The sequence below is a fragment of the Bos javanicus genome, chromosome 9 (genome assembly GCF_032452875.1).
Source record: "Bos javanicus breed banteng chromosome 9, ARS-OSU_banteng_1.0, whole genome shotgun sequence".
Classification (NCBI taxonomy): Eukaryota; Metazoa; Chordata; class Mammalia; order Artiodactyla; family Bovidae; genus Bos; species Bos javanicus.
This window is the reverse complement of record NC_083876.1, coordinates 31,574,630-31,589,392: the sequence shown is the minus strand read 5'-3', so window position 1 is coordinate 31,589,392 and position 14,763 is coordinate 31,574,630. Positions and strand designations below refer to the sequence as shown.

Here is a 14,763-nt window from a genome sequence, read left to right as displayed (position 1 = left end):
ACTCTGATAAAGTATTTTGATGCCCCAAATACTGCTAATAGGGATAAGGATTATATGGATGACTTTTGTTAAAGAAGAAATTTCATAATCCATTGGTAAAATATTTTTCATGGAAGGGACCTTTCTGGCAGATCACAAATCAAATTACATAGGGGACACTTACTTTATTAATAAAGTGGCTTGTATTTTCACAAAACCCTGAAGGATATAATTTTTTACAGTTAAACACCAAGTTGGTAACTGGCTTAATTTACCTTTTAGGCAACCCACAGGTGGCCGCAAGACTGAAGTGTGATAATCTGAAGCAATCAATGTTTTGAGTTCCTTTATCAGTGTAGCTCGGAGAAGGCAATGGCACCCCACTCCAGTACTCTTGCCTGGAAAATCCCATGGACGGAGGAGCCTGGTAGGCAGCAATCCATGGGGTTGCTAAAGGTCAGACACCACTGAGCGACTTCACTTTCACTTTTCACTTCCATGCATTGGAGAAGGAAATGGCAACCCACTCCAGTGTTCTTGCCTGGAGAATCCCAGGGACGGGGGAGCCTCGTGGGCTGCCGTCTATGGGGTCGCACGGAGTCGGACATGACTGAAGCGACTTAGCATTAGTGTGAAAGAAAGTGAAAGTTAACTCTCTCAGTCGTGTCCGACTCTGTGCGACCCCGTGGACTGTAGCCCACCAGGCTTCTCCGTCCATGGGATTCTCCAGGCAAGAATACTGGAGTGGGTTGCCATTTCCTTCGCCAGGAGATCTTCCCGACCCAGGGATCGAACCCCAGTCTCCCACATTGTGGGCAGACGCTTTAACCTCTGAGCCACCGAGGTTTACAGCAGCAGCATTAGTGTAGCTAGTAGGAAATTTGACTTGACTCTTTATTAGCGTCAGCTGGATATTATACAGGTAAGGATGAATCTATGTTACAGAAGTTTGTTTTCTGACCCGAGATTTTTTAACTTAGATCTCTCTATATTTTAATATGACAGAATTAATTTCTAAATATATAGCTAAAGGCAGTCTGCATACTAAGTTAATTTAAACGTCTTATTACCCTAGGACTACGTGACTTCCCGGTTGGTGCAGTAGTAAAAAATCTGCCTGCCAGAGCAAGAAACACAGGAGTTGTGGGTTTGATCCCTGGGTCGAGAAGATTCCTGGAGTAGGAAATGGCAGCCCATTCTAGTATTCTTTCCTAGAAAATTCCATGGACAGAGGAGTCTGGCAGGCTACAACCCATGAGGTCACAGAGTCTGATGAGACTGAGCATGCACGTATTTATCTATTAACTTTTGGGGAAACGTACTGATCTTGCCTTTGATTTGCTGTTCCATACAGGGACGAGAGCTGGTGTCACAGATGCTTCCATCTTTGAACTTTGCTTCTGCTTGACATGGTTTTGTTCTCTTTGACAGATAATCAATGGTGAAAAGTAGTGTAATTATTAATTTCACATTTGACATTGTGAACATTTCACTGCTAAATTAGTAGGTAGGAATGTCACAATCCATTTCTATTATATCTACCCACAGAACTTCAAAGGGCTCCTAGCAATAGGTTCTTCTTGAGTCAGAAAGAAGACTCTGACATGCAGCTATCAAGTACAATTAATTTTAACAGTCCTTGACCTTTCTGTAAAATACTCAATTTTTTCAGGTACTTTCCTTCATGATGATAGTTTGAAAAAAAATTAACATTCCTCTTCTTATATTGCTTGCGTTAACTGGCAAGAAATTATTTTAGCAGCAGACTTTCTCTGGTCTTTCACATACTGAGCAAATGCTACTCCCTAGAATAACCACCAAGCTGTAGTAGGTACCAACCTGCTTTATTGAAGTGGTATATGGACAGAGACAATGGCTTCTCTTTTTTTAAAAAAGGTTTTTATTTATTTGGCTGCATTGGGTCTTACATGTGGCAGGCAGGAACTTTAGTTTCAGCATGTGGATTCTTAGTTGCAGCATGGAAGGATGTAAGTTTCCCAACCAGGGGTCGAAGCCAGGCTCCCTGCACTGGGAGCTTGGAGTCTTAGCCACTGGACCACCAAGGAGGTCCTGGCCGTTGCTTCTTACGAAGGCGCTGTATTGATTACCCATCCTGAGAAAGTTCCGTCTCCTTATATCACGGAGAATGCTGCTGCAGTAGCAAAGAGCTCTGGGCGCAAAGGTGTGGAGAGGGAACATAGCTTTCAGATTCTGGTGACCCATGGACCCCAACCCAAGAGAAACAACACTTAGCACATTTAAAAAATGCTTAGGGAATTCCCTGATAGTCCAGTGGTTAGGACTCGGTGCTTTTCACTGCCGAGGTCCTAGGTTCGATCCCTGGTTGGGGAACTAAGATCTCATAAGCTGTGAAGCATGGTAAAAACAAGCAAATTTCTAATAGGCAAATGAAAATTAGAGACGGAAAATCCATTTTAATAATATATTTTATATGACTCACTATATCCAAAATATTATCATTTCAACATGAGGTGTTGGCCACATTCAGTTCAGTTCAGTCGCTCAGTCGTGTCCGACTCTTTGTGACCCCATGAACCACAGCACGCCAGGCCTCCCTGTCCATCACCAACTCCCGGAGTGTATTCAAACTCATGTCCATTGAGTCGGTGATGCCATCCAGCCATCTCATCCTCTGTCGTCCCCTTCTCCTCCTGCCCTGAATCCCTCCCAGCATCAGAGTCTTTTCCAATGAGTCAACTCTTCGCATGAGGTGGCCAAAGTACTGGGAGTTTCACTTCTAGGGCTCAATAGCCACCTGAGGCTAGTGTTTCCATACTAGCCAGCACAGTGCTGGCCAATCACTCGATCTTTAAGTTATTTGAATTTCTGACAAAAATCCAACCCAAATCTTATGTCCATGGAGGAAATATTGAAATATCAGCCAGGCATTATAGATATCATATTTTACCTTTAACGGACAGTTTTAGCTCTTCATATATATATATATATATATATATATATATATAGTAGTACCTAAGATCCAAATGGAAAGAAAGTGATTTACTGAAACAGATTGGTATGGTGAACAGAATCCTGGGACAAGTGTTCAGATAACTCTAGTTTTGGAAGGTCATTTATTAGTGACAGGGACAACTCAGGCTAACCTTGCTGAGATTTAATTTCCATACCCAGAAAGTAGAAATAGTAAACTCTGTCTGCCATAGTACAATGCACAGTTAGGCATATAAAAACACTTTAAAAAATAACTATAAAGAGCTATGTAATAAAAGGTACTAAACTTATTTGAGACAAAAAGTAATTCTTAGGGGTGACTTGATGAGGGTTCCATGCTTAATCCCATATCATTCTTTGGTATGAAGCTACTCTCTGCCTCTGCTTTCTGACTCAATTCCTTCTTTAAACTTTTGGATTAATTCCCATTCCCCTTGCAAACACTGAGTTTACTTCAAAAAATTTGTCTACTTGATATGGGTGTTGGGCTGAGTGTTTTGTATGCATCATCTCATTTAATTCCCAAGACAACTCTACAGGTTTTGCTTCATTTTATCGATAAAGATGATCAACAGAGAGATTAATTTGCCCAACACCTCACAGATAAGACATTGCCATTTGAGTTAGACCAGGTGAATCCAGAATCCAGCACTGCTGTCCATCTCAATTGCTGATGTGGAGTGCTCCTGAACGGACTGTACATATTTTTTACATTCTGCATATTATGATTTTTAGACACCTTAAAAAATCATTCTGTCTGGGGAGAGAGTGCCCCTCCCAGGGCTCGCCAGTTCTTTTAGATACTGAAGGACTCAGCTGAGGCTGCCTTTGAGATCCACTGGACCAATCTAGGGCCATGCCTCCTCTATCTGGCCCATACACCCAGGAGGCACTATTGTTCAGCCTTAATCATCCCAGGGCAGGCCCTAGGACCTGGAGATCACATGTATGACTTAGAGCACACTGAAGTATTCAAACCAGCCAAATCTAAGCTGTTTGTCCTGCCTTATCTCTCCTGTAGAAACACACATAAATGCCATGGCCTAAGCACACCCCTTGCTTCGATTTTCTACTACCTGACCAATTCTGGCACTACCCCTGTGACCCTGTGGCATGTAGTAAAGCCCCACCCCCACCCCCTGCTAATCTCTAGGGCCTATGAGTGTAACAAATTTTGTTTTCTTGTGCTTTTCCCTTGTGTTTTCTTGTGTGTCCCTTCTAGTGGCTGTTCATGACCACAGCAGACTTGGGCATCATAGCATGAAACTGGTGATACAAGTTTAGTGGAATTTTATTTTTGCCATATTTCAGTTTTCTGACTTGTAGGATAACTATAGGGGAACAGTGGATAACAGTGAATAACCAAAATACCATAAAGAGGACTGGAGATTTTTACATGTTTAGTGAAGGAGTAGGATAGTGTAGGATAACTATAGGATAACAGTGGATAACAGTGAATAACCAAAATACCATTAAGAGGACCGGAGATTTTTACATGTTTAGTGAAGACAACCCCATGAGGAAAGAAAGAAAATATTTGTGACATGTCAATGGAGAGAGACTTTCTAAGTTTTTCTTAGGGATTGGCAAACTTATAGGAGACAAACACCAGTTTTTAGAGCTATGGTGAAATTGGATAGGTTCTTAAAATGTCCATGGCTTCCCTAATAGCTCAGTTGGTAAAGAATCCGCCTGCAATGCAGGAGACCCCAGTTCAGTTCTTGGATCAGGAAGAGCCGCTGGAGAAGGGATAGGCTACCCACGTCAGTATTTTGAGGCTTCCCCTGTGGCTCAGCTGGTAAAAAATCTTCCTGTGACGTGGGACACCTGGGTTTGATCCCTGGGTTGGGAAGATCCCCTGGAGCAGGAAAGGGCTACCCACTCCAGTATTGTGGCCTGGAGAATTCCATGGACTGTATAGTCCAAGGGGGTCACAAAGAGTCGGACATGACTGAGAGACTTTCACTTTCACTTTAAAATGTATATGGGGAAAAATCTCATTTGGAAAGATAATATGGGGATGGATGATAGATGTGAATTGAAGTTAGAGCTGGGAGGGAAAAGTACGAAGGTTCATGTCCTATTTTTGTCTTAAAGAAATCTGTAAAATGAGGGAAATGAACAAATTCACATGACTTTATTGAGCATGTACTCTTTTTAGGGCATTATTGGGTGTACAAAGATGAAAGAGATATCACAGGCACATGCTATCTTGTTGGAAAGCTAAGACCACACTACATGAAAAGGCAGGTCACGTGAAGAGGACTAAGAGGTGGGATATAATTACTGGTTTAATGGGAGTCAGGCAGTGCTTCCTACTAGGGTCAGGATGAGCTGAAGCTCTGGGCTGGGAGTACAATAGAGTGACCTCCAGCCAGAGCTGGGGCATATGAGGGCCAGAGAGATGGTGTACAGTTTGGAAAAGTTGACAAGCTAAAGAGAAAGTAGTTCAGGTACTTAAGAGATGCAGTTGACTTTTATATGTCATGATTAGAGCTTGGTGGAGCTTTCATAATTAAGATAACTCTCAGATGCCTCCTAAATTCAGCAGAGTGAGACCACTGGCCAGATGACAAGACTCATTTAGATGAAACTTTGATTTAGACTGGTTCAGTAATTTCTCCGTTAGAAAGTATATTTGAGTTAAGTTCAAGCAAAATCTAATTATAAGAAAGATGAAGCTGGATGACCAGGAAGAAGGTCAAGATACATCCCAGTCTTTTAAAATATGCCCTCTATAGGGCTGTGAAACCAAGGCCCAGATCTCCTGGGACCATGTGCTGGGACAGGGTAAAGTCCTCTGCCTTGGTGTTGTTCTGCTGCTAAATTGTGTCCAACTCTTCTGCGACCCCATGGACTATGGCCTACCAGGCTCCTCTGTCCATGGGATTTCCCAGGCAAGAATACTGGAGTGGGTTGCCATTTTCTTCTCCAGGGGATCTTCCTGACCCAGGGGTCGAACCCATGTCTCCTGCATTGGCAGGTGGATTCTTTACCACTGAGCCACCAAGGAAGCCCACGTATCCTGCCTTCCTGGTGTTCAAACCCTCACTGCTTAGTGATGACACTTGCTGAGAGGATGTTATCTCCATTGCTGTCTTCATCAGGCACCCTTCCAATCGCTGTTTTCTGGTTTCTTCCTTGTTGATCTGCTAGTTTTAGTGCATATACTTGTCACAAATTGAAGGCTTAGCAAATATAAGAAATGATTGAGATTGCAGATTGTAGAGAGGCAAACTTTATTTCACAAACCCAAGGGGATAATTTACTTTTCATCTCCTCCCTCTTTCTCAAAATAGAGAACCTCCAACAAATGGTATATAAAGGAAAACAGAGCAAACAGAAGAGGGAAATTTTGCAATTTATTAACTCAAGCATGAAAGTACAGAAAATAAGCAGGGCTCAACTTACTTGGGAAAATAAGTCTGAACCTATTGCATTAAAACATGGTGTTGCACTAACCTAATGAGTTTTCAGGCAAATGAGGCATGAAACATTGCCAAAATATAAAGTCAGTAAAATATCCAAATTACTCTTTAATGTCATTATATGTTTTAACTTATTGGGAGCTGATAAAGAATAGGTTATTCCTAAATCTGCATTGCCAACAAAATAAGTAAAATTATTTTACAAAGAATGTATTATTCTGATAAAGTGTGAATAATGGCAGGTTGAAAGCAACTGAGATTCCAACATGAGATACATACACATATACCTAATTCACGGGAAAGCATTAACAAAACAGAATACATTTTTACTTCAATCATTCATTCCCTAGGAAATCAAGATATCACTTAGGAGATAAAACATGATAGTATATAAGCAATTTTGAGGATAGCATAAAATAACTAAGGATGCAATATATATATATTTTTAAGAAGAATTATTTACTGCTGCTGCTAAGTCGCTTCAGTCATGTCTGACTCTGTGCGACCCTACAGAGGGCAGCCCACGAGGCTCCCCGTCCCTGGGATTCTCCAGGCAAGAACACTGGAGTGGGTTGCCATTTCCTTCTCCAATGCATGCAAGGGAAAAGTGAAAGTGAAGTCGCTCAGTCATGTCCGACTCTTTGCGACCCCATGGACTGCAGCCTACCAGGCTCCTCCGTCCATGGGATTTTCCAGGCAAGAGTACTGGAGTGGGGTGCCATTGCCTTCTCCGAATTATTTACTAAATATATTTAAAAGATTTATTTAGAAAATAATAAAGAAAACACCTTTACTCTAGAGTTTACCCTAGAATTTTTCCATTATATTCTGGATATGGTTGAATATGGCATTTCCTTTTGAATATAGTCAAGTAGAATTCATGAAAAGTTTTGGATTATATTCTCAATAGTGCAAAACAGAAATGATTTATTCTAGAAATCCTGATTGTATTATCATACTGTCAAGTCATTAAAATATTATAAAATTTTGTACAGTTTAGCAAAGGATGGCACCTCATGGGTTTTTAAAATCCTATTTAATATAGTTGCTTAATCTATTTATGAACCATTTGTCATTATTTCTAACACTTTAGTACTACTGGCTATTATGTGACAAACTCTTTTTTAAAAGAAAATTAATCCTTCATCCTTCACATCATCAAAGCAAGCTTGTCAGTTTGAAGCATCTTCAGTACTTGCTAGTGGATTTCATTTTGTGTTTATTCTGCCCAGGTGAGGCAGGACGGACTACAATTTTTGCCTCTGCTAGCTCTCATCCAGTGTGTATTGACAGTTCATTTGGTTTCGGATGGTTCTAAACGATTCTCCATGCTCGGGTAGACGTGCTTATCTGTGAATGAGAAGGTTCCTTCTGTGCTCTTGTTTCTGTCACCTTGTGCTGATTTAAATGCCCTTGATGTTCTAGAATCGTATGACAGTGAGAGGATATCAAAAAGGAGCTGGCCCAGCAAGAAGGAGAGAATTTCTCCTTTCTCTGACTCTTTACTGGGCCTGAATTCCTGCTTCTGACAGCAATGAGAAATTGCTTGCTTGATTTTCAGTCCACCACACAGACGGTAGTCTGGCCAGAAACTCCATCATAGCCATGGCTCTCTTTCACCCCCTCCCAGGCTGGCCAGCTAGCATTTGTTTAATCTTTTGTACCCATGTCCCTGTCTTCATCTTAACTACCACATCTGGGACCCACGTTTTCCCTTACTTGCCTTACCTGCCTTTGCGCTTACTCTCTTATCAAATACTTCCTGAATGAATCCTGTTGTTTTCCATTTTTCTTCCGGGGCCAAAGCTAACACCACCATACCTCAGGCATTCTGTGGGCTCATTTGGGCTTTAAAGGTTCTAGTATAAATCAGAGATAAAATTCCCAATGAATCACAGGTAAGTTTTAATACCATTAACAAGTAAAGAAAAAAATGTACTTGAATAGAAAGGAAATTTACTGGAGGCTCTTTAAAATTTGCCTGTGATTTTATGGTATTGGAACACATAATCTAATTTTCCATTGAGTCTCAATGACTAGAGAGGAAGGGGAACTACCTAAAATATTAGTCATATCTAATATTCTAATATGTAAGCTTCCCTTACTGGTATTAAATACAAACTGATGTGAAGGGCAAACTGCTTTGAGGTTTGTTCAGTGTGAGAAAAATAAAACAAATATTTCCCTGTACAAATAAGTTTGCTTATTTAACTGTTACACAAAATTAAGCAGATTTATTTACTGATTCTGTTCTTATGTGTTAATATGCATTGTGAATCTCCAGAAGGAAGGCTTTATCAGGCAGTTTCCTGAGCCCGAGTAAGCATGCATATTTCTTCTCAGAACACAGACTGTGAAGTCAGCTCTAGCAAGTGGCCCGTGGGTAATTCATAATTCTGTCTACTGCACAGTACAATTTAAGCCCCACCCTCCTGAACTGTTGAATAGCCAAATTATAAATTCCAGATCAAATATCCATGAGAGTATAATCAATACCAAATACATTACTGTACTTATCAAAGTTTTCCTGCCATAATTCAGACTTTGCTATTCTGCTCATGTAAAGACCTCTCCCAAATTAATGATGCCATAAATCCTTAGAAAAAAGCATACTCTGGCTACCTTATTATAGTATGGCATATATTCCCAGTCTTTTGGAGAGAGTCAGAGATTGCGGACCCAGATTAGACTTTTTAGTGGTTATGCCACTGCTTCTTGCCTTAGTTGATATTATTCCCTCAGTCTTTAATATCATCATTGAAGTTTCTTGCAAAAACCCCAGAGAATGAAGAGGAGGGGTTGTCAGGTCACGTAAATTGAGCAAAGCAGAGAAGGGCAGGAATACAAGTGCAACCCAGCCTCAGATAGAGCAAGGACTCTCTCCAGCTGCCAGTGATCTCTGCTTTTGTCTGCTTGTTGGCTGAGTTCTCTCTTCTGCGACTTCACTTCTTCCCTGTGGCCTTGAATATGGCTGCAAAAAGCTTGTTGCCTGACATTTTCCTTGCTTCACCATCAAAGAACTGAAGACTCGACATTCTTTTCCTTCTAATTGAAGGAAATTGAGAAAATCATGAAGAAAGAATATGATTGGCCCATCTGATGTCATTTTCCACCTGGGCCAATCATGATGGCCCAAGAAGCAGGACTGTTGAGGAAGATGGCATTTCCCTGTTAAGTGCAACCAAGGGGAGGAGGGCCATGTTCTACAACAGGGAGGTTGCAAGACTCAGCAGAAGCAAAGGAGGTGAACAGTCTCTCAAACAGTCAACATCTCCCTCAAATGTTCTTTGTCTTTACTAGCTGACTCCATCTCTTTCCCAGGAATCACCTCAAGCACCTTAGAAACTTTCCCCAGACTTTCCTGAAGTAAGTAAGTAAGCAAGTGTTAGTTGCTCAGTAGTCCCCGACTCTTTGCGACCCCATGAACTGCAGCCCACCAGGCTCCTGTGTCCATGAGATTTTCCAGGCAAGGATACTGGAGTGGGTTGCCATTTCCTTCTATAGGGGATCTTCCCAACCCAGGGATCGAACCCAGGTCTCCCACATTGAACAAAGTTAAATGGAATTGTCCAAGCCAAAATACTGGAATGGGTAGTCTTTCCCTTCTCCAGGGGATCTTCCCAAACCAGAGATTGAACCCAGGTCTCCTGTATTGCAGGTAGATTCTTTACCAGCTGAGCCACAAGGGAAGCCTAAGACTTTCCTGATCACCAGCCCAAATATTCTGAGAGCTTGTGGGGCTCAGTGAGTGAGGGCAAAAAAAAGATACGAGAAGAATGAGCAGAGCAAACTATGTTTACTTCACTCACATACTTAAGGTTAGTTGTCTTTCAGGGAGCCTCCTCTGTGATGTTGGTATGTGCAAAACAGGAACATCTGTGCTTTAACTTTGCAACTTGCAAGGGAATCAGTTTCCCAGGGGTGATTTGTGTCTGTCTAGGATGATTTCTTAAATCTCTTCCAGTCCAGTGATTCTGGTAATTGTCCTTGTTCCTAATGTCCTGCACTTGTGACATTCAAGCTCAGTTCCAAATTAGTGTCTTCTTTCTCTCCCCTCCTGGAAGATTGAAGAGGAGAAGGGGGAGGAGACATGTTCTTCTGTCTGAACATCACCAGTGTGGATCTCTTGTACTTTTATTGAAATTTCAAGCATTATGATTCTGCCACCACTAAAACTTTGGTAGCATTACTTGCTGTCTGTGGGTGGCCTAAACTTGTATAATTATAATAGATTGAAGAAGGGAGTTGTGAATTTCACTGGATAAAGTTTCATTTGATAAATTAATACTCAAAAAGGACATTTTAAAACATATTTTATTTCTTCTAATGTCTATTGCATGGTGATATCAATGAATAGTTCATAAAATTTCACTGTTAGATCTAAGCAAAAATTTAGCAATCACTTGAATATACTGTCATTTTTAAAGATGAGAAAAAAAGAAGATGACAGACACAGCCTGTCACCCAGCTGGTAAGAATAATAGTTGAAAAACTAGGGATCTTAGCTCTTTCCAGGACAGAGATTTTTCTAGTTTACATTTATAATGGTTCTTACATTTTAAATCAAGCAGGTAATTAGAAAACTGATGTTTCATTAATTTATTTAGGTTAATCAGTGTGGAAAAGAGTGATTAGTAGATCAGTAAATGTATGGTAGTAAATGTAGAAATAGTGTTAAAAGAAGAGTTAGCCCCAGGGATTTTCCTCTTGAAATTACTTGATACAAACACAGTTGTAATTTTCTCTCGTTTTCTCCCTTCCTCCCTCCTTCTCTTCTCTTGCTCCCATTCTTCTTCTATGTAATGATCATTTTAAGTGATCAGGTTGCATCTGGGTATCTGGTAGCCCTGAATTAACCATATTTCCCCAAGAAATGTACTTTTATTTTCAAGAATAATATTGTTTAATTTGGGAAGAGCAAATACATTCATATAGCAAGATATGTCAATTATGGATGAAAATCACAGAGGCTTGACGTGGAAACATCTCTCATTATTCATTTCAAAGCTGTAATGAATTTTGAGAGGAAGAGTTTATATTTGCTTACATTCGTATAGAAATGTTTATAGACTGTAAAGCACTTTCATCTATATATAATCATATTTGATTAAGGTTGCAAGATTAACAACAACAAAAAAAGAGCATGCAGTTAAATTTGAATTCCAGATATACAACAAATACAATTTTAGTGTAACTATGTTTCAAATATTGCACGGCACATACTTATACTAAAAGTTATTCCTTGTGTGCCTGAAATTCAAATTTAACCAGTTTTTGTGTATTTTATTTGGCAGCTCTGTATTTGGTCTTCTGATAACTCTGTAAATTTGGTAAGACAATCTCCCCCATTATATAGATGAGGACCTTAAATCTGAGTTGCTTTCTATGTGTCAGATCCCAAGCTATTCTTGAGCATGAGATGATGCATAATTCATAGATCCTGCCTTAAGGATACTACAGTCAAGTCACCAGGAAACAACTCATCAGTGTGAGGTGTGTAATAATAGAGGAAAGAATACAGTGCTATAGAGTCTTATAGAAAGGACACCTACCTCAATATTGGCTAATTGGGAGATTTCCTAAAGTGGTGATATCCATTTTGAATCCTGAATGCTGAGTAAGAATTACGTTCACATGAGGTTGGGGGAGGACGAAAGAAAGAGGAGAAACATGATTCTGGTACCATTTAAGAAGCTGCGCAGATTCAGTATCACTGGCTGGAGGACATGCTTTGAGCGGAGAGTGGTGATAGGTGAGGCTAGGGAGGTGTGTAAGAGTCAACTCATTAACTGGTGTGCCTAATGCAATTTTTATTTTTCTTTGGGGCAGGATTTACCCTTCAGAGTGAGACGAAATGATCCAGTTTAAGCCTTAGTATGATCACCATGTCACAGAGGAGATAGTGGATTGGACGGGCAAGACTTAAGGAAAATCATTCATTCACCATATTTTTATTGAGTGTTAGCATTGAATTAGATACAAATTGGGAGACTAATAATTTCAGTGACAAATGAAAGTGATAAGAACTAAGATAATGACCATAGTGATGAAGAGGAGTAGAATTTTGGGGAGATATTAAGCAGGTGAATCAACAGTAATTGATTATTAATAAGGCTTGGTAGTGAGGCAGAGAGGTAAGTGAAGCTGCTGGAACCTACATGGACAAGTGACATCTTTGCTAATGTAGGCACCAATGTCACATGGGGAGAGATAAAGCTTTTTCTGTTTTGAATATATTTGTTTTGATGTGTCCTGGGACTTCCAGGAGGAGTGTTAAGGAGGGTAGTTTTGTAAACTACTAAGAAAGGTTTGGGCTGAAGGTTATGATCTATGGATCATGTACTTATTAGAGCTGCCTATTAAAATAATAGGTGAAAATTAGATCACCCAGGGAGTGTTTGGAGTCCAAAGCTTATTTGCCAGACAGAATCTCCAAGGAAAATCAACATTTGAAAAGCAAAATGGGAAAAGGAAGCTAACAATGCAACAACAGCTGCAAAGGAAACTCAACGAGAATGCCAAGACAATAGGAAAAAAAACTCAGGAAGAAGACTCCTTCAAAGATGTCGAAGTCCAGCTTGTCAGAATTTGAGGACTGGCATAGTAAAACAAGGAATGGAAAAAAGGATTCCATTTCCAGCTTTACAACAAAGGTCACTGATGATCTTGGGTTAATGAGGACTGGCTGAGAAAATGAGGTGAACTCTGTCTCTAGGCGGAGAAGTAAATTGTACCACTGGTGGGACCCAATTGTAAATAGAGTTGTGTGGAGGTTAGGAAGATCAGAATATTTGCTTAACTCTGTTCCTTGGAACATTAATACTGTGAGATACTTCCTTAAAAAAAAACCTGGAGCAAAATAAATTTGGGAGGAATTGCATATTATGTTGATTACCTGGAGAAGAAAATGGCAAGCCACTCCAGTATTCTTGCCTGGAGAATCCCATGGACAGAGGAGCCTGGCAGGCTACAGTCCATGGGGTCGCAAGAGTCGGACATGACTTAGGGACTAAACCACTACCACATATTATGTTAGTGTATTTAATAGTCTGAAAAGTTCTGAAGCAATGAAACCTACCTAAAATTCTAGTGTTTCTCATATATATTTATGTGATAACAACAAATATCATAGAAGTTTAGGAAGTTCTGGCCTAGCAAATGAAGCCATGGCTATAAAAGGTGAACAGACTTGTCCTAAAGAATATATGAAATACCAATAGTTTTAGCTTATAGTTGTTTTGACAAGGGTATATTTTAATGAGTTCTACAAATTAACCAATAAGGTGATTCCCCCACCTCCAAGGAAAACTAAAAAAAAAAAAGAAAACAACTTAAAAAGAATAGTGCTATTTGTAACCATAAAAGATTCATACAAACTATGAGTTATGTAAAGAGAAAAGAAAAATCAAGTGTAATCGTACCACTCAGCTATGATCATTGCTAATACATTTCACATATGTACACTTAAAAAAGTAAAAATGAGAACACATCATTTATATTGTTTGGTAATCTAGATCCTCCCCACCCGCTGTGTCCCACGGGTCAAAAGACCCGTAGATGATATCCTTAGTATTGCCTTTTGGGAGTTTTGTGGTCCTAAGTCATATGAATATTTTCCCCTATTCTGGAAAGATTTAATTAATAAGCTGAATTATTGTCTCTAGAGCTTGGGCATAACTATTTTATCTTATGAGATAGTTTATATGCTTCACAACTAGGATAGAATCAGTTGCATAAAATATTCTGCAAAATTCAGTGTTTCATATCCTCTGGCAAGGAAAATTGTGCATGCTTGCCATTTTGTACCATTTTGCTTAGAGTATTTAAGTGACCTGGATGTCTGTGGATTTTGGCCATGAAGAAAACTCTGCTGGTGGTGAGAAATGTGCTCTCCCCACAAAGAATTTAAATAAAAAACAATGGTCCCAAAGAAGGGGTGAGAAACATGCATGGAAATATGTGGTCTGAATCTTGATCTCATAGTCGTGTGTATATTTAAAAAATAGTTGAGGTTGGCAAAGAAAAGGCTAACATTACCTAAAAAACAGGAGTATCTTTTTAAGTCTCCACATAGAGATCAACACTGTCAATTAATATTTTTTGATGATCCATCTTAGAGACAAATTTCAGCTTATTTAATTAATTCCTTGTTAGCGAGCATTTAGGGAGTTAAAGTTGTTCGTTATTCTATAGTACTTTTGCAAAACATAGTCTCAGACATATACACTCAAATGCACACATATATACACTCATAATCTTTTCACATGGTTCCATTGTTTTACCCTTTGGTATAAATTTCAGAAGCGGGAATACTGGGCCAAGGGGAATATACACTAGGTTCGATGCACGATACTGGATGCTTGGGGCTAGTGCACTGGGACGA

At 39.8% G+C, this 14,763-nt stretch overlaps 1 long non-coding RNA gene and 1 other non-coding gene across 2 annotated transcripts; both read left to right on the top strand.

The window, feature by feature from the left end:
- Positions 1 to 2,257: 2,257 nt before the first annotated feature.
- On the top strand, positions 2,258 to 2,331 carry TRNAK-UUU (transfer RNA lysine (anticodon UUU)). Its single transcript has one exon. It is a non-coding gene; the product is annotated as a tRNA-Lys (tRNA).
- A 4,594-nt stretch (positions 2,332 to 6,925) lies between these two features.
- On the top strand, positions 6,926 to 13,721 carry LOC133253778 (uncharacterized). Its single transcript, XR_009738424.1, has 2 exons — positions 6,926 to 8,278; positions 12,210 to 13,721. It is a non-coding gene; the product is annotated as an uncharacterized LOC133253778 (long non-coding RNA).
- Positions 13,722 to 14,763: the final 1,042 nt, after the last annotated feature.